Source organism: Calliphora vicina, chromosome 5 (assembly GCF_958450345.1).
Source record: "Calliphora vicina chromosome 5, idCalVici1.1, whole genome shotgun sequence".
Lineage (NCBI taxonomy): Eukaryota > Metazoa > Arthropoda > Insecta > Diptera > Calliphoridae > Calliphora > Calliphora vicina.
Genome location: NC_088784.1, coordinates 103137782 through 103161578, shown reverse-complemented (window position 1 = coordinate 103161578; position 23797 = coordinate 103137782). Strand labels below are relative to the sequence as shown.

General features: G+C 23.3%; 1 protein-coding gene across 1 annotated transcript in view; it reads right to left on the bottom strand.

The window, feature by feature from the left end:
• Positions 1–19520, bottom strand: part of LOC135962060 (uncharacterized) — a 586654-nt gene extending 567134 nt beyond the window's left edge. The window contains exon 1 of the mRNA XM_065513795.1: positions 19516–19520. The gene's annotated coding sequence lies outside the window, so the exon portion shown is untranslated. The remainder of the gene's footprint in view (positions 1–19515) is intronic.
• Between the last annotated feature and the right edge of the window lie 4277 nt (positions 19521–23797).

Genomic DNA, 23797 nt, shown 5'->3' with positions numbered 1-23797 from the left:
CGTTGTTTACCCTCGTGTGTGGTTTTCCACACATACGGTATATCAACGTATTTTCCATTTGCAATTTTACTTTTTTCTTGCTCTTACCTTTAATTTTTTTTGTAGTCAAAATCAAGATTTAGCATTTTCCATTAGCAAGATACTTTTTCTGTAGTCAAAATCAGAATTTTCCATCAATACCGTGTGTGTGGTTTTCCACACATGTTATATCTAAGTATTTTCCATTAGCAAGATACGTTTTTTGTAGTCCGAATCATGATTTACCTTCAATACCGTCGTGTGTGGTTTTCCACACACAGTATATCTACATATTTTGCAGTAGTAACATACTTTTTTTGTAGACAATATCATGATTAACCATCAAAAACTTATTGACTTTTATATTTTGTTATATGATGCTTCAAATTAGTTTATCTTCAACACATTTTACGCAAATTTTTCGGTTATGAGTATGATTAAACATTTTTGGCAGAAACAGCACAGTTGCGAAATACATAGAAATGGTATATGTATGGAAAACCGCACACCAGGGTAAAAATATCTCTGAATCAATTAGCGAGTTTTTGTGTTAAATTGATGGGACAGGAAATGTTAAATTTCCTGTCCCATCAATTTACGATAAATTATACGTATTTTCCATTTTTTGTAGTGAAAATACTGATTTACTATCAATACCGTCATGTGTGGTTTTCCACACATGGTATGTCTACGTATTTTACAGTAGAAACATATTTTTTGGTAGTGAAAATATTGATTTACTATCAATACCGTCTTGTGTGGTTTTCCATACACATTAAAGCTACGTATTTTGCAGTAGCAACATACTTTTTTGTGGTAAAAATCAAGATTTAACATCAATACCATCGTGTGTGGATTTCCACACATGGTATATCTACGTATTTTGCAGTAGCAACATACCTTTTTTTGTAATCAAAATAATGATTAATCATCAATCATATTAGTTTATCTTCAACAAATTTTACACAAATATTTCTGTTGTGAGAAGGGTTACATTTTTGGCAGAAACAGCACCGTTGAGAACAAAAAATGATGATCCTAAGTAAAATACATAGAAATTGTATATGTGTGGAAAACCACACACTAGGGTAAGCAACGTCACTTTTAAAATATCTTCTTAATAAAAATTATTTTTGAATCAATTAATACGTTTATTGTGCTAAACTGAAGCGGCATGTATAAAAAAATTCATTTGTGTGGTTTCCCACACAAGGGTGTAACAATAAATTTCCAAGTCATAATTTAAATTTTCTTAAAGAAGACTTAATTCTGTTGAATTTATTATGATATTTACTACTAATCCAACAACTTTCCTTGTAGGTCAAGTTTAAATAACCAAACTACCGACATCAAAATCATGTCAAATCAAATATTCAATGTCAGTGAACTTTTTGTTTTTAACAGTTTTTATTTTTTTTTTTATTATTTCAAAAAAGGGAACCAAAAATATTTAACTTAAAGTGTGAATAACCCATTTATATAAGTTAAAACAACTTTATTACGTCGCTGTTATAACAGCATGTAAATGAACAAAAAAACAAAAATAAACCGGGTTAATATAATTTTAAGTAGGAAATAATGAGGCTGTATTGTGGTAGACTTTTGTTTTCAGTTTTTTTTTTTTTAATATTTTTTGTGGTCAATATTGTTTTATGGTTTAAAAACAATTAAACAGAAAAAAAACTGATAATTGTTATGCAAATAAAATACAATTTAAATGAAACAAATGTAAAAGATAAAATAGACAAATTTTAAATATTAAAATTTGAAAATATAAAGCAAATATTGAAATTGATTAATAATGGTGAAGTTTAAAAATAAAACAGATTTCAGTGGATGATGATTACCTCATATTATGAATGACAGTTTAAGTGTTTTAAAAAGAAATGAGAGAAATAAAAGATTTGAGAAAAGCCCTACTGAAAATTTTTGAGAAAAATTTAAAAAAATATTCAATTATTTGATGGCTAATATTATAAGCTTCATTATAAATATATATGTTTTAACTGTATTGATGTTAAATCATGATTTTAACTACAAAAATAGTATATTCCTACTGCAAAATACGTAGTTATACCGTGTGTGGAAAACCACACACAACGGTATTGATGGTAAATCTTGATTTTTATTACAAAAAAGTAACTTTTACTTAAAAATAATAGTAAACTAATTTGATGCATTAGATAACAACAGCAAACTTTGCATATTTTTGTGGAAGAAATATTTTTTTTTAAATTTCTCTTTTGCTTAGTGTAGGGCACTTTCAACTAATTACCCATGAATTTACAAATTTACACAATAATAATTAAGACAATTCTCTCAACAAATAATCAAAATTTCATTCATAAAATATTTGTGTAAAACACAAATACAAAATTACAAGCAAAAATTAAAAAAAAAGTTTGACGTTTGAGTTTCTTTATAAATCTGTTGTAGATTTAATCAAAAACCTGTCTGTTTTTTTATTCCAAACTATTATTATTTATTTTATTGCTTTAATCAATCGATTTTATTTTGTGATGTTTGCTAAATGTTTTTGTCTCAGCTTTTTTTTTGGCTTTTGTCATGAATTTGTGAGGATTTACTATGACTATTTATCATAAAAATAATGGCACCCTGCCTCTACAGTTGATTGTCAGATTTAAAGTTTATTGTTGATCTGTTTGTCGCGATTATGTCAGATCAAATGTCTGCAAAAAAAAAACAACCTAAACAAAAAACTATTTGTATCACATTTTCAATATTGAAAAGACAATAAAAACTAAAACCTATAAATGAAGATTAATGCATGAATACAGTTTTGTTAATGTTTTAACAAAAACACAGTGGCTGGAAAAAGTTTTTTGTAATTCATTTTCTTTTAAATAAATTATTTTTAATAAAGATTATATTTTGTAGATACAGAAAATGGTTCGAAAATGTCATATTTTGTACCAACAAAGCGTCATAGGCGGGAAGTTTTGCTTTACTTCTCTAGAAAACTCTAGTATGTCCGAAATTTTCATACTTGTTTCCCTTTTTCTGTTAATTCATCCTAAATTTTGTTTCAAATTTCTTTTTTTAGCCACTGTGCCAGTTTATTGTTTAAAAAAAAAACAGAAAAGGAAGACTATTTTTAAACCATTTATGCTACTTTTGAACAGAAATATTTAACAATGTCTTTGACTGTTGACCTTGAATGTTAAGAAAATTATAGCAGCAGCTTGAGAGTGAGAGGAAACAGTGCCCGTATGTATTTTGTTCATTAATGTAAATAAATTAACAACTTTATTAATATGGAAATGAACATGGAACACATGTTTTGGAACTCAATACGAAATTGAAAACAGACTGTTACAAATATAAAACCACCCCAGCTCTTTACATATATATGTTTTTAATTGTTACAATTTTAAATGTTTTCTTATTACACATAATAAAAAAAACACTTTAACTTCTTTGTAGTTAAATAGACACGAAATTGTAAATGTATTTTAAATGAAATTACGAAATTTTGGTTGTAAAAATTTTTTAATTTACAAAAAATTGAGCTGAATTTTCTCAAGCTTTTATGGTTTAAGGTTAGAATAACCTACAACGACTTGCAATTACTGAAAAATATACTTTTCAATGATATCAACATACCATCTGCATTACCAAGAAGCAGTTGAATAATGACATTATTATTATTTGTTATATAACTGCTTACTTGCTAGTCATTTACATGATTAGCCATTTTATTGATAACACAGGGCAACAAAATTCAAAGAATTTTAGAGGCTTTTTAAAACACTACATAATTTTGATGTATTGTGGTTCCAGTAGTACAATTATGGTTCAAATTTTAAATTCTATTCTTTTTTTTTTTTGTAAAATTTCGATTTTTTTAGACTTTTCTCCACAATATTTATGATAACTCAAAAAAGGTTAGTCCCATATTATTAAAATAAACTCAGACAAGTTTAGATTTACACTCAACGAACACGCTTGTAGGCATATACAACTTTCTGAAAATAAGTGAATTCACTTAATTGTTAATAAATTCGAAAATAATTAATCGATTTTTATGATCGATATCTCAATTGGTTCCTATTACATGTGGCTTTAAGATAAAGTGGTAAATCTGAACAATTTCAGCTGTTTTCGATTTTTCATGATTTTTTTAAAACAAAAAAATTTGCTATTTTTACAAAAAAAATATATTTTTAGCTTCAATTTGGTATTATAACTCCGAAACTACTGAACCGATTGAAACGCAATATATATGTAAAAATTTGTACACAGCATGGGGATTATAGTTTCAAAATTCAATCAATCGAAAGAAGAACATTAAATACTCAATTTTATGTAATATTAAACAAAAAAGAAAAATTTTGTGAAAATGAGCGAATTAACTTAATTGTGAATAAATTCGAAAACAGTCAACCGATTTTTATGTTCGATATCTCATTTTGTTGTTATTATATATGGCTTTGCGACAAAGTAATAAACCTGAAAAATTTCTGCCATTTTCGAATTTTCATGAGTTTTTTAAAACACAAAAATTTTATATTTTCACATAAAAAATATATTTTTTGCTTCAATTTGTTAGTATAACTCCAAAACTACTGAGCCGATTGAAACGCAATATATGTATGAAAATTTGTACATAGCATGGGGAAAATGTTTTCAAAATTCAATCAATCAAAAGAAGAACAATTAATACTAAATTGTATGTAATATCAAACAAAAAAGGAAAATTTTATGAAAATGAGCGAATTAACTTAATTGTGATTAAATTCGAAAACAGTCAACCGATTTTTATGTTCGATATCTCATTTTGTTGTTATTATATGTGGCTTTGCGACAAAGTAATAAACCTGAAGAATTTCTGCCATTTTCGAATTTTCATGAGTTTTTTAAAACACAAAAATAAAAAATATATTTTTTGCTTCAATTTGTTAGTATAATTCCAAAACTACTGAGCCGATTTAAACGCAATATATGTATGAAAATTTGTACATAGCATGGGGAAGATGTATTCGAAATTCAATCAATCAAAAGAAGAACATTAAATACTCAATTTTATGTAATATCAAACAAAATTGTAAAATTTTGTGAAAATGAGCGAATTAACTTAATTGTGAATAAATTTGAAAATCATTATTCGATTTTCATGACCGATATCTCATTTTGTTCCTATTATATGGGGCTTTGCAATAAGGTAACAAATATGAACAATTTCTGCCGTTTTCGATTTTTCATGATTTTTTTAAAACAAAAAAATTTGCTATTTTCACGTAAAAAATATATTTTTTGCTTCAATTTGTTATTATAACTCCATAACTATTGAGCCAATTGAAACGCAATATATAAGTGAAAATTTGTACATAACATGGGGAAAATGTTTTCAAAATTCAATCATTCGAAAAAAGAACATTAAATACTCAATTTTATGTAATATCAAACAAAAAAGTAAAATTTTGTGAAAATGAGCGAATTAACTTAATTGTGATTAAATTCGAAAACAGTCAACCGATTTTTATGTTCGATATCTCATTTTGTTGTTATTATATGTGGCATTGCGAAAAAGTAATAAACCTGAATAATTTCTGCCAATTTCGATTTTTCATGATTTTTTTAAAACAAAAAAATTTTATATTTTCACATAAAAAATATATTTTTAGCTTCAATTTGTTATTATAACTCCGAAACTACTGAGCCGATTGAAAGGCAATATATATGTGAAAATTTGTACATAACATGGGGATTATAGTTTCAAAATTCAATCAATCGAAAGAAGAACATTAAATACTCAATTTTATGTAATATCAAATAAAAAAGTAAAATTTTGTGAAAATGAGCGAATTAACTTAATTGTGAATAAATTTGAAAATAATTAATCGATTTTCATGACCGATATCTCATTTTGTTCCTATTATATGGGGCTTTGCAATTAGGTAACAAATATGAACAATTTCTACCATTTTCGATTTTTCATGAGTTTTTTAAAACACAAAAATTTGTAATTTTCACATAAAAAATATATTTTTTGCTTCAATTTGTTATTATAACTTCGAAACAACTGAGCCGATTGAAACGCAATATATAAACGGATTAAAGGTTTGAACTTTTCTAAGTTTACTTCAATAATATTGCACTTTTTGAGTTATCATAAATTATGTGGAGAAACATCTAAAAAATTTACAATTTAAAAAAAAAAATTTTTTTTAAAAATCTATCCATAGAATTAAAAATTTTTACCATTTTTGTACTTAGGTTATAATGATGCATCAAATCTATATAGTGGTTAGTTAAGCCTTTTTTCCTGTTGAATTCTTGAGACTTCTAGAAGATGGCGCTGTGTATATAAATAGTAACGGTGAGTTAGTGTATCGTAGGCGCTGTTATATATAACATAAACTGTTATAAGATAACATCAGTGTGTTTTAAAGAATACGGTTTATTTAAAGAAAATAAACCATCGTTTTTAAAAGGTAAAAACGTAATAATATACATATATTAATATACTTATGAGGATTACAAGCAATATTTCAATAAGTTACACGCGAAATGTCAAAATTGTCTGAGTATCAAAACTCCTATAAACTATAAATAAGAAAGAACTATTTTTATTATTATTTATTTGTCTTGTGCTATTCTTTATTTATTATTGTTTAATGTACATTTATTTGCAGCAACTATTTTTGGTCTATTTGTAAAACACTTGTTGCATGATTGATGGTTTCGTTTCGTTTTTTATTTCTATTCTAGTTTAGGAAAATACAGTGTTACAGTGTTATGCTGCTGCTTGTTGAAATGTTAAATATTTAAACATTGTTAATATGAATTAAGTTGTATACATTGTCACACTATATACGACTATAAATAATTCAAAACTCTAACTAATAATTTGTTTATTGTTTGTTTAGCATTTCCATTTCATGTTTATTCATAAATTATGGGTGGGTTGTTTGATATAATAGTGTTTTAAATGCTTAACTAAATAAGTTTATTTAACAAATGCTATTTATAGTTATTAGAATTATGAAATATAAGGGATATTTGGGGTGGAAAATATTTTAATTTGTAATTCTTTTGTTTTAAATTAATCATTAATGCCTTGCTGCTTTAAATTTACAATATACATTAATAATTTATTGTTATTTTTAAAAGAAATACGTTTTAAATTACTTCTCATTAATCTTAATTGTATAATTTTATGATAGATTTTAATTTCATATATTTTCATCATCATCATCGTCGTCACCATCATTGTGAATTGTTTGTCAGTCAGCGACACTTCACACTTGAAAATGTTTTTATTTGTCCAACGATTTTACATCACTACTTTGTTTATTTATGCTGTTGTTTTTTTATTATTTTATTATTATGGATAAATTATTAAATCATATTTATTTAAATATTTATTTATTGATTCACTTTTATTGTCGCATTTTTTCGGATTTCATATGCATACGGTTTTGCAAACGTAATAATATATTGGACATCTATGGGTTGATAATACGCAGCGTATATGTTTTAACGCCGCATAACTACACTCGAGGAAAAATGTTGGTCAAAGCTGAAAATCAAACTATGTTTATTGTTTAATGGCTTACTGATTGCTTTAATTTGAACTTTTTTACGTAATTTTGTGTGTGTTTAAATCAAGTTTCCAAAGTCTTTAAATAAATTAAAGACCTAAAATCGCTAACTATATATCGGCTATACTTTCGAGAAGTTTGCTATTGAAAATCAATAAAATCATTGCATAATTGGCTGAGTTATGAGAGAAAAACCTCGATGACTTTATTTTTAACACAAATTTGCTCATTTTCCCTACACTCTGGGAAAACTTTTGGTCTAAGCTAAAAATCTGATTTTTGCACTCGAGGAAAAATGTTAGTTGAAGCTTAAAATCAAAGCATTTTTGTTCTGCAATCACAATATTTATCAAGCAATAACTTTCATTACAAAGTAATGGGTTAATCATTGCTTTATTTTAAAATGCTATGAATTTGGTCTATTTTGCATCATTTTGTGTGTGTTTAAATCAAGTTTCCAAAGTCTTTAAATAAATAAAGGACCTAAAATTGCTAATAATATATCGCCTATACTTTCAAGAAGTTTGCTATTGAAAATCAATAAAATCGTTGCACAACTGGCTGAGTTATAGGCGAAAAACCTCGATAACTTTATTTTTATTAGAAATTTCAAAAATTTGCTAATTTTCACCAAAAAATCTTGATTTAAAAAAAAAACAACTCAAATTTTATTAAAATCAAACAAACTTTAATAATTTCTTATCAACATTTCCCTTCCAGTGTCATTTTATGAATGTTTGCAAATAAATTTAAAAAAAACTTTCGTTTATTTGTTGCATTATTGTTAAATGCTGCTGGCGACAACGACAACTACAATGATGATGATGATGTTGAAAAATAAACAGATAGTTATACAAATATTTAATTATAAATCCGTAATAAATGAGTTTAAAAATAAAAACGTGAACATCACCATTTTATGCTGGCTGACAGGTATATTTGCAAACAAAAAATTTATATAAAAATTCACGTGTACAAACAGTAATTAAATGTTGAATACAAAAAAATAAAAAAATAATGGAGAAATTATAAAGCCTGAAATGTTCTGAAACAATACGCAATCAGAATCTTTGCAATTAATAAAATTTTAAATGTATGCAAAAAAATAAAGAAAAAAAAATTTCAAATTGAAATTGTGTTTTGCTTTTGATTGCTACAAATTGGTGGTCTGATTACTGTTAAAGAAATAAAAAAAACATTTACATGAATTCAAAGCATTTAGTTTTATTATAAATTAGATGATAAATAAGTCATTATTAAATTACTTTCAAGTAATGCACTACTTTTACACTAACTGTTTTATTGATTACTTTAATCCAGTTTCAATATTAAAGGAACTAGCCTACAAATAGTTTCTTAAATAAATCATTACTTTAAGAACACTCCAAGAACTGGTTACTTGTAAGTGCTTTAATAACTAATTGCTTATTTTTTAAGAAAATGACAAATTGTAATAAATCTTTACAATCTTTGATTTAAATTTTTTTTCTTTATTAAGATCTATTGGAAATTAAATAAAATTCTAATTCATTTAAGCTTCTTTGTAGCGGTTTAGAACATTCTAATTTGTTTCTAATTCGGCTCATTAATAAAAAAGACATTTTATTTTTTTGCTTTAAGCTAATAAACGAATTTTTAATTTAATCATTTATTAATGTTATTAATTAACCAAACATTAATAAAAAAAGAACAATGTTTGTTTTGATTATAAGTTTGGAACTTTTGAAGATAGTAAATGCTTAAATTGATTATAAGCTTTTAAAATAGAAAGACATTTCAAATTTAAATAAATTTTTTACAGTTTGATTTAAAAATTATCTCATTTGTGTATTTTTAGTTTTATGGTTTGAAAATTACGTATAGCTCCAAAAACATTTGACTTTTAAATATAAAAGAGATTAGTTTTTTTTTAATTGAATCACGTGTAGGTGAAACATAAATATTTATATCAGAAATATGAAGTAAAAGGGGAATTTTGTAAAATATTTTATTATACAAAATATGTAATTTTTTTGGGAAAAAGTACTTTTTTATAAAAAAAAAAAATTATAAAAATAATATAATTTTACCATTACTTTTATTTTACCGAAAATTTTAATTTTTATAAAGAAGTACTTTTTGTGAAAAAGTACTTTTTACAAAAAATAGGTAAAAAATGAGAAATTATTTTCCGGAGAATGTACATACATATGTACTTCTTCAAAAATTTAGTTTTATGTGAAATATATTATTTCATTACTTTTTCTTTCAGAAATAGTAATTTTTATAAAAAAGTACTTTTTGGGAAATAGTACTTTTTAGAGAATAGTACTTTTTTATAATAAAAAATTATAAAAATAATATAATTTTACCGAAAATTGTAATTTTTATAAAGAAGTACTTTTTGTGAAAAAGTACTTTTTGCAAAAAATAGTTAAAAAATGAGAAATTATTTTCCACAGAAAGTATGAATTCTATCAAAAATGTAGTTTTATGAGAATTATATTATTTCTTTACTTTTTCTTTCAGAAATAGTAATTTTTATAAAAAAAGTACTTTTTGGGAAATAGTACTTTTTTAAAAAAACTACTTTTTTATAATAAAAAATTATAAAAATAATATAATTTTACCATTACCTACTGTTTTACCGAAAAGTGTAATTTTTAAGAATAAGTACTTTTTGTGAAAATGTTCTTTTTACAAAAAATAGTTAAAAAATGAGAAATTATTTTCACAGAAAGTAACTTCTATAAAAAAATTAGTTTCATGTGAAATATATATTTTCATTACTTTTTCTTTCAGAAATAGTAATTTTTATAAAAAAGTACTTTTTGGGAAATAGTACTTTTTAGAGAAAAGTTCTTTTTTATAATAAAAAATTATAAAAATAATATATTTTTATTACCATTACTTTTTTTTTACCGAAAATTGTTAATTTTTATAAAGAAGTACTTTTTACAAAAAATAGGTAAAAATGAGAAATTATTTTCCAGAGAATGTATGTACAAAAATCTAGTTTCATGTGAAATATATATTTTCATTACTTTTTCTTTCAGAAATAGTAATTTTTATAAAAAAGTACTTTTTGGAAAACAGTACTTTTCAGAGAAAGGTAAATTTTTTATAATAAAAAATTATAAAAATAATATAATTTTACCATTTCTTTTTTTTTTTACCGAAAATTGTAATTTTTATGAAGAAATACTTTTTGTGGAAAAGTACTTTTTTAAAAAAAATAGGTAATATATGAGAAATTATTTTCCACAGAAAGTTGACTTCTATCAAAAATGTAGTTTCATGTGAAATATATATTTTCATTACTTTTTCTTTCAGAAATAGTAATTTCATAAAAAAGTACTTTTTGGGAAAAAGTACTTTTTAGAGAAAAGAACTTTTTTATAATAAAAAATTATAAAAATAATATAATTTTACCGAAAATTGTAATTATTATAAAGAAGTACTTTTTGTGAAAAAGTACTTTTTACAAAAAATAGTTAAAAAATGAGAAATTATTTTCCAAAGAAAGTATGACTTATATTAAAAATGTAGTTTCATGTGAAATATATATTTTCATTACATTTTCTTTCGGAAATAGTAATTTTTATAAAAAAGTACTTTTTGGGAAATAGTACTCTTTAGAGAAAGGTACTTTTTTATAATAAAAAATTATAAAAATAATAGTAATTTTATCATTACTTTTTTTTACCGAAAATTTTAATTTTTATGAAGAAATACTTTTTGTGAAAAAGTACTTTTTACAAAAAATAGTTAAAAAATGAGAAATTATTTTCCACAGAAGGTATGACTTCTATCAAAAATGCAGCTTCATGTGAAATATATATTTTCATTACTTTTTCTTTCGGAAATTGTTATTTTTAATAAAAAAGTACTTTTTACAAAAAAGTACTTTAAAAAGAAATACTAAAATAATATGATTTTAACATTACTTTTTGTTAACGAAAATTGTAATTTTTATGAAAAAGTACTTTTTGGAAAGAATTACTTTTTATAAATTATTTTTTTTGAATTTTTTTAAATTTGATTTTTAGGTTTCATATAAAAAAATAATTTTATAAACAGTGAAAAATTACTTTTGGCCAGAAAGTAATTGCCAGTTTTGCATTAGTATTTGATTAATTTTGCAAAAAAATTACTTTTTTGGAAATAAAAGGAAAAATAACATTTTAAGAAAATTACTTTTTGAAGTTTAGATAGAAAATTTATAATAAAAATGGTAAAAAATCCAAAATTATAAATGTTTTTTTTCCAAAAAAAGGACTTTTTTCGAAAAAGTACTTTTATTTTAAGATTTTTAAAATTTTTTTGGGGAAGAAGTACTTTTTGAAATCTATATATATAAAAATGAATGGTCATATATATAATGTCATCACGTGAGAACGGCTGAAGCGATTTGGCTGAATTTTTTTTCAGTAGATGGTTTGTAAAGAAAAAAAATTCCAAAATTCCGGGTAAAACTCGGAAATTCTTTTTTTTGTGAGTCCAGTCAACTGTAATAAAAAAGCTCCCTAAAGTATGCAGTACAAATTTAGATGTTTTATTTGCAAATAAATAAGAACAGGCTTGTGCATGGGTTGGAGAAACTTGAAGAACTAACATTAGTAAATGCTACAGGGCGAAGCCGGGGCGATCAACTAGTTCAATAAGAATTTTAACAATTTCAAAGAAGGTAAAAAATCTGAAGATATTAAATTTACGTTTTTTTAAAACTGTTGTTTTATCAAAAGAAGTACTTTTATTTATATTAGTTTTTTTTTTTTTGAAAAAATGCTTTTAGGAAATGTTGCTTATTAGGAAAAATTACGTTTTGGGAAAAAAATTCTATGATAATTAAACAATTTTCAACCAACAAAAATTGTACAGGCTAGTAAGCAATTACAATTTTGTGAAAATAAGCGAATTCACTTAATTGTGAAAAAAAATCGAAAAGAATCAATCGATTTTTATTATCGATATCTCATTTTGTTGCTATTTTATGTGGCTTTGCGACAAAGTAATAAACCTGATCAATTTCTGCCGTTTTCGATTTTTCATGATTTTTTTAAAACAAAAAAATTTGCTATTTTCACATAAAAAATATATTTTTTACTTCAATTTGTTATTATAACTGCGAAACTACTGAGGGGATTGAAACCCAATATATATGTAAAAATTTGTACACAGCATGAGGATTATAGTTTAAAAATTCAATCCATCAAAAGAAGAACATTAACTACTAAATTTTAAAAAACTAAAATTTTTTTTTAACTTAATTGTGAAAAAAAATTTTCAGAAAAAGTACTTTTTTGGAAATGGTACTTTTTTTGGGAAAATTCTGTTTTGGAAATAGTATTTTTTTTCAAAATAATTTATATTTTTGAAAAGGTGGATTTTTTTTAGAAAAAAAATACTTATTTAGAAAAAATTTTTTTTTGTAAAGGCACTTTTTTTTTAAAAAAAAGTCTTTTTATGAAAAGTTTTTGAATTCTATGATGTTTTTTTATGAAAAGTACTTTTTTGGAAATGGTACTTTTTTAGAAAAATTAAAAAAAAAATACTTTTTATGCAAAGTTTTCAAATTATATTTCCTTTGTGATATTGTATTGTAAGAAAAATCTAAAATTATTGCATTTTTCCAAAAATTATCCTCGAATTGTACTTTTTCAAAAAAAAAAGTAAAAAAGTTGTAAGAAAAATCTAAAATTATTGCATTTTCCCAAAAATTATCCTCGAATTGTACTTTTTCAAAAAAAAAGTACTTTTATCAGAAAAGTGCCCCTGGAACTTTTCCAGTATTTAAAAAAAAAAATAAATTTAAAGGAAAAAGTTCTTTTTTGAATAAAGTACTTTTATCTTATTAAAAAAGTACTTTTTATATTATTGAAAATTAAAACCAAATTTATTTATTCAATAATTTTTTGAATTTTTATTAGCCTAGAAAAAACTGTCTAAACTGTGCAGCTCAAGAATTTCTGTAGTTTTATGGTATAGAAAGGGGCAAAAATGAACTATATATAAAAAATTCCCCATTTGGCATGTTTGTTTATATATTTATGTACTTTCAATTGTAAATTTTGTTTTCTACAGTTGTGGAATGCAGAAATTTACATTTTGGCTGAAACAAATATCTAACAAAACAATAATAAATTTAAAGAAAACTAAAAGCAAACTGCTGATAGAAACAATTCATAAAATACCAATAAAAATTTGTTGAAAAATAACTTTAATAAATGCAATTCATAAACAACAAAAAGGAAGGAAGTAGAGAATTTTGTATCTTGTATAAAAATATTTTTTTTTTATGTTAAACATACAACATTTGCCAAAGCATGCATGATGTAAAAGAAACGAATAAAAGTAATAAAAAAAAGGTCAATCAATTGCATGTTTAAAAAATAAATTCAATAAAAAAAAAACTCGCCCAAATAACCGGCAAATGAGAATTAAACATTGTATAGGTAAATGAATTGATTTAGTTGGTTTTAATATAATTACAACTGCTGTTTGTTTTCCAATTGTAGTTTTTTTTGGGAAATACACAATAAATACCAAATTGAAATTTAAAATAAAAATATATATTTTTGATTAACACGCTTGTTGGAAAATGCTTGGCTTTTTAGTGGTGCCCACTAATGAATTTTAAATAGTTTATATTTGAAAATAAAATGCTTATTGTTGCAGCTGAACCACATGTTTGAATATTGTATACAAGAAAAAGGTTTCCCATATGTTTACAAAAATATTTATAAATATCATGCAGAATTTGTTTTTTATTGGAATAGACAGGCCATTTATTATACTCATACTTAATATGAAGGGTATTCATAGATTAAAGAAATTGCCTTATTATTATTGTTAAATATTTTATATATTTGTTAATAAACCTTATATTTAATAATTGTAAATTTTTGAAGAAGTAGTTGAAATTACATTTAGAGTTTTTTTCTCGATTTTGATATTTAGGGGATTTTAAAAAAATTTACTTTTCTGAATAAAAAGTACTTTTTGAAAGAAAAGAAAATTTCGATTTTACCTTTTCACTTAGCGGTATATTTTTAAAATATTTGTAAAAAAGTACTTTTTTCATATTTCTCAATAAAAAGTACATTTTTGTTTAGAAAGTACTTTTGGTTGATATAACGTTACATAATAAATTAATAAAGTACTTTTTTATTTTCTACTTTCTGTTAAAAAAGCTTTTTAAAATTTGATATACATATTTAGCTTTTTGTTTTATAATTTTTAACATAAAATTAAATTTTTTCACAAAAAGTACTTTTTTCATATTTATCAATAAAAAGAACATTTCAAATTAGAAAGTACTATTTTTTCAATAAAGTTACATATTTTGCATAAAAAAAACTTTTTGTTAAAAAGTACTTTTTTATATTTTTTTTTAACAAAAAGTATATTTTTGGCTTATAAAGTACTTTCCGTTAGAAATCATTCATAAAAGTAACTTTATTCACAAAAGGTACTTTTTGGTAAAAGTACTTTTTATAAAATGAAATATGGGCAATTCCACGAGAATCGCTACCACGCGTGGCCACGACTGAAAAAACAAAAACCATTGAAACTTTTTTTCTAGATGATTTGAATAGAAAATAATAATTAAATGTTACTATGTGTCGGCGAAAACTAGGCTCCCAATTAGCTTGTAGTATGAAATAAATTTGACTCTGATTGTGTTTTTGCTATTGTCAAATTGTTTATTGAAACCGAATGTATATTTTCTATTAATTCTTTTAGTTTTTGTGTACATATATTTACAGAATATATATTGTTTTATTATTAGAGAAAAATCTGTCACGTACGGTATGCCACGTACGATATTAAATTTTATTTATTATAAAATCATCCAAAGATTGTTTTTATTTGAATATGACGGATTGTAAAGGAAAAATATTTCGTTTAGTGTAAGAAATTAAAAGAAAACACAACGCCTCTCACGATTCGAATATTTTCGCATATTTCTACATGTACATACCTCAAAATGAGTTCCGTTTTATGTCACGTACGAAATGCCCTTATTTCGCTCAATATTTTGGACAACAATATTTCGAAAGAACTTTTTATTATTTTAAAATATAGTGCCATCTGAATGGAACATAAAGACCAAATTATTTTGCAGATACTCTTATTTTTGCAAAATCTATTCCACTCTATAGGCGTACAAATGTCACGTACGATGATATGGAATTGCCCATATATCATTTGTTTAGATAGTAGTTTTTGCAATTATTTTGGTTTCAAGAATCGAATATCGCCGGTGTCCCAAATAGTACTTTTTAAGAAAAAAATTTCATATCAAAATTTAAATAGTATTTTTTACAAAAACCTACTAGTTAAGTAACAAATTTTTGTTAAAAATACCTTTTTATAAAAAGTACTTTTTGTAAATATAGTAATTTTTCATATTTCTTTGTACTTTATTACTAAATTAATCAGTTGGCTACTGGCATATCAGAGGGATATTTCCTTTTGTTAAAATTACATTTTTGTAAAATTAACTTTTCCTGGAAAATATAGTAATCGTTCATATTTCTTCATACCTTATTACAATCAAAATCAGTTGATTACAAAATAAACACGTAGGTACACTTGCATATCAGGGGGATATTTGTTAAGAAGGTACTTTTTAGAAATTTTTGAAAAGTACTTTTTAATAAAAAAAAAGTTTTTCTTAATAAAAGTTTATTTGAATGGAATTTTGGAGATAAGTTTTTTGACAAGTTTTTTTTATGGAAAATTTTAGAAATTTAATGTTAAAATTTAAATTTGGTAGATATTTTTTAAGCAGTTTTACTCAAAAGTACTTATTTTGTTAAAAAGTACTTTCTGTGAAAAGTTCTTTAGAAATTAGAAATTCAAGATTTGTTGTTTAAATTTTAATTTGGTAGATATTTTATAAGCACTTTTATTAAAAAGTACTTTTTATGAAAAATATTAGAAATTCAAGATTTTTTGCTTAAATTTTAATTTGGGAGATATTTTATAAGAAGTTTTATTAAAAAGTACTAATTTGGACAAAAAGTACTTTCTAAAAAAAAGTACTTTTTATGAAAAATATTAGAAATTCAAGATTTTTTGTTTAAATATTAATTTGGGAGATATTTTATAAGAAGTTTTATTAAAAAGTACTTATTTGAACAAAAAGTACTTTCTGGGAAAAGTACTACTTATGAAAAATTTTAGAAATTTAATAATCTTTGTTTAAATTTTAATTTGGTAGATATTTTATAAGCACTTTTATTAAAAAGTACTTATTTGGACAAAAAGTACTTTCCAAGAAAAAAGTACTTTTTATGAAAAATATTAGAAATTCAAGATTTTAAATTTTAATTTGGGAGATATTTTATAAGCTCTTTTATTAAAATTAGTTATTTGGACAAAAAGTACTTTATGGGAAAAGTACTTTTTATATATTTTTGTTAGAAATTTAAGGATCTTTATTTCAATATTTATTAGGATGCTATTCTATAAACTCTTTTATTAAAAAGTACTTTTTGCTCAAAAGTACATTCTAGGAAAAAGGTACTTTTTATGGAAAATTTTAGAAATTTAATGTTAAAATTGAAATTTGATATATATTTTTTAAGCAGTTTTACTCAAAAGTACTTATTTTGTCAAAAAGTACTTTCTGTGAAAGTTCTTTTTTTTAAATTTTATAAATTTAAGAATCTTTGTTTAAATTTTAATTTGGAAGATATTTTATAAGCACTTTTATTAAAAAGTATTTATTTGGACAAAAAGTACTTTCTGGGAAAAGTACTATTTATGAAAAATTTTTAAATTTAATAATCTTTGTTACAATTTTAATTTGGTAGATATTTTATAAGCACTTTTATTAAAAATTACTTTTTTGGACAAAAAGTACTTTCTAAGAAAAAAGTACTTTTTATGAAAAATATTATAAATTCAAGATTTTTTATTTAAATTTTAATTTGGAAGATATTTTATACGCATTTTTATTAAAAGTAGTTATTTGTCAAAAAGTACTTTTTGGGAAAAGTACTTTTTATACATTTTTATTAGAAATTTAAGGATATTTGTTTTAATATTTATTAGAATGCTATTTTTTAAAAAGTACTCTTTTATTAAAAAGTACTTTTTGCACAAAAGTACATTCTAGGAAAAAAGTACTTTTTATGGAAAATTTTAGAAATTTAAGAATCTTTGTTTTTATTACCATTTGGAAGATAATTTATAAGCTTTTTTTTTAAAAAAAGTATTTATTTGGACAAAAAGTACTTTTCCGGGAAAAGTAAAGTATTTTTATGATATTTATTTTAAATTTTTTAAAACTATTACTATTGCAAACATTTAGCTTAAACACAACAGCAGCTTGTAGCCAGTATAGCGCCTTAACTAGAATACCAAACAAAATGATTTAATAAACTGCTTTTTTGTAAAAAAAAACAGACATTTTGGTAACACCAGCTGAAATATTAAAAAGTAACGACAAAAAAAAACAACCAGCCAAACACATGCAGTTTAAACAACAACAAAAAAATGGCTTAAATAAAAGTCTTACCAAAAAAAGAAACAGAAAAATAAATTGTTTAAACTTCTTACTTAGAAGTGAAAGGGCGTCGAACCGGAATTTAAAGAACTTGTTTCAGGCCAAATTAAAAAAAAATAAAATAAATTTAGATATATTTTTTTCAATTTGTGGACATAAATATATAAAAAAAAATTCTAATTTATAAACATCTTGATTTCCATATAAATAAAACAAAAAATAAACAAACTTTTGAAACTAGATTTCTAAAAAAATTATATTAATGGAGAGTTTTTTGATAAAATTTTGTGTTAATATAACTAAACAAATTTAAACAAACATGATTTAATAAATTGTTTTAAACTGAGTTTTATTTTTTATTAATTTTTAAATATATTGCATAAAGAAACATAATATTTATATCTAAAGTTAAGACTTTGAAAGAATGTTTTGTTATTTTTTGATTTGTTTAATTTTGGCTTATATAACGAGTTTGAAATATTTTGTACCAGGCACCAAACCTCTTAAATCTGGCATGCGTCAAGCTATTAGAACAAAACTTTAGGCTTTTGCTGTTTAAAAATAATAATCTTAATGATTTACTTAAAACAGTTGTTCTTATTACCAAAATAGGTTGTTTTGCATATGATCCTACGTACGACTCGATATTGAAAAAATGGTCCTTCAAACCTTAAATTGTTTGTTAATCTCTTTTATTATTATAATTCCTCTAAATTATTTTATATAAAATTGATTTGTGCTCAATTTTGTTTAAAATATTGGAATTTTGTAATGCCACAAAGTATTTTAACATGAATATTGTTGCATTTATGAGTAAATATGCTCACACATTCCTACCTACATATTTAGATGTATAAATAAATGTAGATAAATTCATATGAAATTTGTTTGACCTCTGACCTGATTGCCTAAATATACAAATAATGAGAATAACGATAATGATTTTCACTTTTATTATACAATACATAATTGAAATTTAAATATTTCTAATTTCACACTAATTACAATTATAAAATAACAATTTATTGATGAATAATTTCAACTGATATTAAATTAATTTTAAACATTTATTTAACCATAAAATGTATAATTATTTTTGATATTATTTGTTTATTTTGCTGATTATTAAATAAAAATTAGCATAAAATCTATTATTAATAATAGAAGGATTTTATGCAGAAATGTTTACTTTTTTCATTGGAAAATGATAGCATACAAAGTTGTGCTTTTCAAATACATTTTTAAATAGATCATAGATTCTCATAATGAGGCATACAAATACGACTAAAGTTGCCGGCTAAAAACTAGTATAAAAGTACTTTTATATGAATGAATTAGTAAATTTAATATCATTATTTTTAAATAATTGTATAAAAGAAAATTTTTTCCTAAAAAGTATTTGGTACTTTTGGTTAAAAAGTACTTTTTGAAAAATTGTATTGTTGGTTAAAAAGTACTTTTTGTTAAAAAAAACAGTTTTTGTTATGATAGAATTACTATTTTCTTACTAAAAAGTACTTTTAGGTTAAAGAGGTACTTTTTGGTGAAATGTACATTCAGGTAAAAAAAAAGAAAATATTTTAACTAATTGTATAAAAGAATTTTTTTCCTAAAAAGTATTTGGTACTTTTGGTTAAAAAGTACTTTTTGAAAAACTGTATTGTTTGTTAAAATGTACTTTTTGTTAAAAAAACAGTTTTTGTTATCACTATTTTCCCATAAAAAACATTTTACTAAAAAAGTACTTTTAGGTTAAAAAGTAGGTACTTTTTGGTGAAATGTACATTCAGGTAAAATAAAGAAAATATTTTATGGTAAACAGTACTATTTGGTACTTTTAGTTAAAAAAGTACTTTTTTGAAAAATTGATTGTAGGTTAAAAAGTACTTTTTTGTAAAAACAAAATACTTTTTTATTTTGGTAGAAGTAATATTTGCAAATAAAATACATATTTCTAAAAGGTACTTTTTGGTAAAACGAAATTTTTTTTAAAAAGTACTTTTTGGTAAAATCTAACTTGTGGTTAAGAAATACTTTAGTGAAATGTACATTTAGTTAAAATAAAGAAAGTATTTAATGGTAAAAATTACTATTTGGTACTTTTGGTTGAAAAGTACTTTTTTGGAAAAATTGTTGTTAAAAAGTACCTTTTTAACAAAGGTACTTTGTAAAATAATGAAAATATGATTTTGTTAAAACATATTTTATGGTACTATTTGGTAAAATTTATTGTTCACTAAAAAATACTTTTTGGTTAAAAATTGTGCTTGTTATAGTAGAAGTACTATATTGTCATACAAGATATTTTACTAAAAAGTACTTTTTGTTAAAATACAAATTTTGGTTAAGAAGTACTTTTTGGTGAAATGTACATTTAGGTAAAATAAAGAAAGTATTTTTATGGTAAAATTGTTTTGGTAAAAAGAATATTTTCAAATAAAATATATTTTTCTAAAAGGTACTTTTTGGTAAAACGTAACTTTTGGTAAAAAAGTACTTTTTGCAGAAATGTAGATAAAAAATATATAATTTTGTTAAAATGTATTTTATTGTAAAAAGTACTATTTGGTAAAAAGGTACTTTTTTGGTTAAAAAGTACTATTTGGTAAATAAAAAAAATATTATTTTATTAAAATGTATTTTATTGTAAAAAGTTCTATTTGGTAAAAAGGTACTTTTTTTAAATAATTGGTTGGATAAAAAGTACTATGGTAAAAAAAATGTTCACATAAAAGACATTTTACTAATAAGTACTTTTTGGTAAAATGTAACTTTTGGTTAAAAAATACTTTTTGGAACAATTTATTGTTGGTTAAAAAGTACCTTTTGGTAAAAAATACTTTTTGTTAAAACTTTCAAATAAAAACGATTTTTCCAAAAGGTACTTTTTGGCAAAATGTAACTTTTGGTTAAAAAGTACTTTTTGGTAAAAAGTACATTTAGATAAAATAACGAATATATAATTTTGTTAAAATGTAGTTTATGGTAAAAAGTACTATTTGGTATACTTTTGGTTAAAAGGTACTTTTTGTTAATATTTTCAAATAAAAAACATTTTTCTAAAAGGTACTTTTAGGTTAAATAAAGAATATATAATTATAATATATAATAATATTTGGTAGTTTTGGTTAAAAAGTACTTTTTTGAAAAATTTATTGTTTATGGTAGAAGATCTTTTTTCTAATAAAAGACATTTTTTGAACAAAGTACTTTTTGGTTAAATTTAACTTTTGGTTAAAAAGTACTTTTTGGTAAAATTTTACTTTTCGTTAAAAGAGTTTTTTTCAGTGAAATGTAGATTTGGTAATATAATGAAAATATAATTTTGTTAAAATGTAGTTTATAATATTTTTTTTCTGCTATTTTTCGGCCAATGCTCACTTTAGCCGAATCAGTTGCGTTCGGTACAGGTTCCTAGTTATGGTCTCACCAGATTTCAGTAGCTCATAATAGAAAGGACCCTTTTGCTTCCACGAAATACAGAGTATTACCTTAGCGCCATGGATATTTGGCTTTGGTATCGATTCGGCTGGTTGGTTGGGCTTCAAATACGATATCTTACGCTTCAGGTTAAAAAGTACTATTTGGTACTTTTGATTAAAAAGTACTTTTTGTTAAAAAGGAAATTATATACTTTATGGTAATGTATAAAAGAAACTCTATACTTTATTGTAAAACTACATTATTGAAAAAGTACTTTTTGTCGAAATAAATAGTTTTTCAAATCTTTATGTTTATTATGTATGGTCTTTTACTAACAACATCGAAAATAGTGGTTCAAAGTCACTTTATGGTAAAATTTGGTACTATTTTGTGCTTTTGGTTAAGAACTGCGTTTTGGGAAAATGTTTCTTTAATTAGAAAGTACTTAATGAAAAGTTTACCTTTTTCAAAAAGAGTAGATCTTGTTAAAAAGTACTTTTTATAGTACTTTATGGTCAAATGAGGCTTCTATAGGCTTTTAAAGTACTTTTTTTGTTATATATTAGAAATGTTAGAATCAATTTTCAGAAATTTTGTTTTAAGGTATGTTTATTAATAAAAATACTTTTCTAATATTTGGGTTTGTTTTTAACCCAAAAAAATTAAACTTTTATGACAGTTTAAATTCTTTTTAATATTGGGTTTAACTCAAATGTTTTTGTTTTATAAACCTTTTGATTAAAACCAAAATATAATGAATGATTTTAATAAAGTGGTTTCTTTGTTTTCGAAACTACATAATGGTGTTTTAAAGAAAGTAAATTAATGTTGAATTTTTTTCGCTAAAATTATCAAAATATTGAATATATTTTTATAATTTTATTTAAAGCTAATAAATCAACAAACCTTTTTTTGTGTATTGTATTTAACCATTAGATAACAACCGGCTTAAATAATAAATATGTGTGGTTTTTAACAAAAAGAAAGAAAAAAAATTATAAATAATAAACAAAAACTTCGCATATTTGATGAAGTCCAAACAAATACATATCTATACATATAAGCAAAAATTATTTAATAAAAAATTAACCCTAAGGCGGCATTTCGATTTATTACATATGAAATTTAGTAAAAAAAAACACTCGTTGTTGATCATTGAGTGTAACGAGAGCCGTAAACACCGTAATGTATGATTTGCCAGAGTATACTGATCATAAATGTCAACAAGTGATTGCCGTATGACAGTTCGTTTGACAGTTAACCCTTTCGTAAGTTCTATTGAACTTAAAAAAACACCATTTATTAAGAAAACTAAATAAAACTGCTTTAAATCATTCTATCATTTCTGAAGTTAGTTGTTTTGCCTTTTTTTTTAAAAAAAAACTATCTCCCATAGTTTAAGGGTTAATTTCAGTTTCAACTGTTAACATTTTTGTCTGGCAACAAACTTGATTGTTGAACATGTTTCATGTATGTTTTATTTCTTTTTTTATTTGCGGTTTTTACAATAAAAAAAAAACATTGTAAATGAAAAAATGTGGGTGTTTGCGGTCAATAATCAATGATTTGTTAAAAAAAAATGCACAAAATAAATAAAATTGAATTAATAAAAACGAGCGAAATTAAAGAGTCCGAAAAAAATGGAATTAAACAAGTTACATTTAATAAAAATTGTGTCAATATATTTTTAGATCAAATTTATAATAATAAACAATATGCTGATGTTAAGTTCCCTTTTTAAAACGGAAGTGCTGAGCTCAATTTAAGCCGTGATAAGGTATTAAACAATTTTTTAAAACAAGATTTAAAATAAGTTCATAAATTCATTAAAAGTGATTTACTGCTGCCTTATTTTTTAAATATATTAATTCATTGTTAAAATTGTAAAAAAATTGGCTTCATTTTGACCCTAAATGCCCTAAAAGGTTAATTTTGATTACCCCGAAAATGCATTCCATTCTGCCGTGTGTCTAAATATAACTTTTTCAATATTCTTTAGAATTATCAAAATTTAATAAAATAAATTGTATTTCTAAGGAAATCTATCTAATGGACATGAGCCTAAATAATTAATAATATTGATCAGGAATAAATGTTCGACAAAATAACCACTAATGATATTATTTAAATATTAAATGTAGTTTATTAAAAATCCTAAAGAGAGTTAATTTTGGAAGCCACTTCCTAGCTTTAGTGGCTCTTTAGCTGAGCTTTAAGATTCTTAATAAAGTTTGGGTCCTTCGCACCTTCAGAGAGACTTTCACTCTCTGCAAATGCATGGGACTCTCTCTAA